Source organism: Hydractinia symbiolongicarpus, chromosome 6 (genome assembly GCF_029227915.1).
Source record: "Hydractinia symbiolongicarpus strain clone_291-10 chromosome 6, HSymV2.1, whole genome shotgun sequence".
Classification (NCBI taxonomy): Eukaryota; Metazoa; Cnidaria; class Hydrozoa; order Anthoathecata; family Hydractiniidae; genus Hydractinia; species Hydractinia symbiolongicarpus.
The window spans coordinates 18,192,804-18,195,335 of NC_079880.1; positions in this window are offsets into that span (position 1 = coordinate 18,192,804).

Here is a 2,532-nt window from a genome sequence, read left to right on the forward strand (position 1 = left end):
ATTCTCATAAGAGCATCCTATCACAAAAAGATGTCAGCAAAGAGACATTCCTTGCAACTAAATTTTTTGTTTACTAGCATAATTTTAGGTTGAATCTTATCTGACATTTCTGAGGTTAGAATAGCTTTTAAAATTTTCTGAATCTGTATCTTGGTCAAAATTGATATGCTGTCAAAACGGCTTAACGGCTTAAGACGCCGTCTTTGAAAAGGGCTAAATTCTGAAACTCAGAATGTATGATGATAATAGAACTATTTTTTGGCTCAATTTCATCAAACCAATCTAAAACCATATCATACCAAATCTCAAGTCAATATTTTAATTTTTACTGAAGTTATGGGACGCTTTATAAACTATATACTCGGTTTAGACTTTTTTTGTTATTTTTTATGTTCACTGCTTTGTAATTTGTATTAAAACTCTTGAGATAATATATTACAGTGGTGAGCTGTTAAATATCTACCACCATCTTCAATACATCCTGGATTTAACCATATGCCTAATTGAGTGCTCAATAAAATTTGATTGAGTTCGATTTTCTGAAATTTCTTCATAGCGTGTTAAAAAAGGCCTAGCAAGAATCAGTTTAAGAAAATCTTCCTACCTTTTTCTCTTCCTCAAAATGGCTTTTTAAATTTTTCATGCCTGGTGTAATTTTATATTTTATCAGATAGGTGTAAAGGTACTCCTTAACAAGTTTCAAGTCAATAACTTTATTTTTTTACTGAAGCTTTTGCAATTTGAATTTTCTTGAATTAGGCCGGATAAATGTGCATTCAATGATAAAATGGCTCCGACGGTTAACCTATTGGCTTTTTATATCTTTTATAGTAACCAAAGCATATAAGGTAATAAAACATGCCCACTAATAACAACCTGATATAATTTAAAACGTAATGTATATATATTTTGTAAAAAAAAAACATTTTCGATACTTTGTGCAAAATTATTTTGTCTATAAAGGACATGGGCGGCAATTTTATGCAACGTCAGTCTTTGCAAAAAGCTGCAAATCAAACCTGGCCACTTGGAAACAAATTGAGTTTCTTTCTTTTGTTCTTACCTTGATAGTGTGTTAGGTATAGTGTGCTAGCTAACAACTTTTCTAGCTTTATTAAACATTCCCAGCTATTGAAATATTGTCATGTAAGCAGTATTACTTTATGATGTCTTATTTTATACTCTCATTGCTTAGTAATGCTTTTTATTAAATTTTTCACTTTAAAAAAAACCTGATACTGCTGATACACCTCCGCCATTTTAAAACGAACAGCTTCCTCCTGTTGGTCACAGACTCGCCGCCTCGCCAAAATGTTTTGTATGACGCAATAATTATTTGACATATCCGCGCCAATCAGGTTTCATATCGGACCAGCCTCCTCCAGGGCCATGTTCGTATCGCCGTCCCGGGGTCAGAAAAGATACAAGATGCCCTGGGGACGAGGTTGGATAATTCGTTGTGTTATTGTGCCAAACATTCGAAGGAGTTTGGTGCATGAACCTCTGAAGATAAAGCACACCAGTGACATTATATCTTACAACAAACGCAAACAAAACGAAACGTGTCATAATAAACTCACATTTTAAAAGAAATTGCTAACAAAAAATACAGCCTCATGGTTGAAGGTTTTGCGATTGAAACGTTTATGGTCTTAAACGGCATTAGTTGACAAAAAATCAAAATTTTGATGTGACCATCCTTTTAAGCATACTTTTTTTATTAACTGTGGCAATTTTTGTCGAAAATAAAGCAGTTTTAATTTTTGGACCAATTTTGGCCTGAAATGGCATTTAGGTGACAATATCAAAATTTTGAAGTCAACATTATGTTCAGCATACTTTTTTTGTTAACTTTGCCAATTTTTGTTGAAAATGAAGTAGTTTTAATTTTTGGACAAATTTTGGCCTAAAATGACATTTAAAGTGGCAAAAAACCAAAATTTTGATGTCACCATCATGTTCACCATACTTTTTTGTTAATTGTGCCAAAATTTGTGAAAAATAAAGTAGTTTTAATTTTTGCACCAATTTTGGCCTAAAATGACATTTAGGTAACAAGAAATCAAAATTTTCATGTCACCATCATGTTCAGCATTCTTTATTTGTTTACTGTGCCAAATTTTGTTAAAAATAAAGTAGTTTTAATTTTTGGACCAATTTTGGCCTGAAATGACATTTAGGTAAAAGAAATCAAAATTTTGATGTCACCATCATGTTCAGCATACTTTATTTGTTAACTGTGTCAAATTTTGTCGAAAACAAATACCAATTTTGGCCTGAAACGTCAATACGAGACTTCCCAGTAGTTAAGGAGCTTGGGTACGAAGTTTACATCTGTGACGGAGGAACGTGAAATCCCAGGGTCGATTTTTTCTCAAAAAATGCTCCGAAAGAAAAAAACGACGGTTTTAAAGAATTTCCTACGCCTTCGGGCGCGGAAATTCAAAAATATTTTTGTGTTCTTAACTGGTTGATTTTTACATTTTGTGTAAATTTTTGTGGGAGAGAATGGTATGCAACTGAAATGACTAA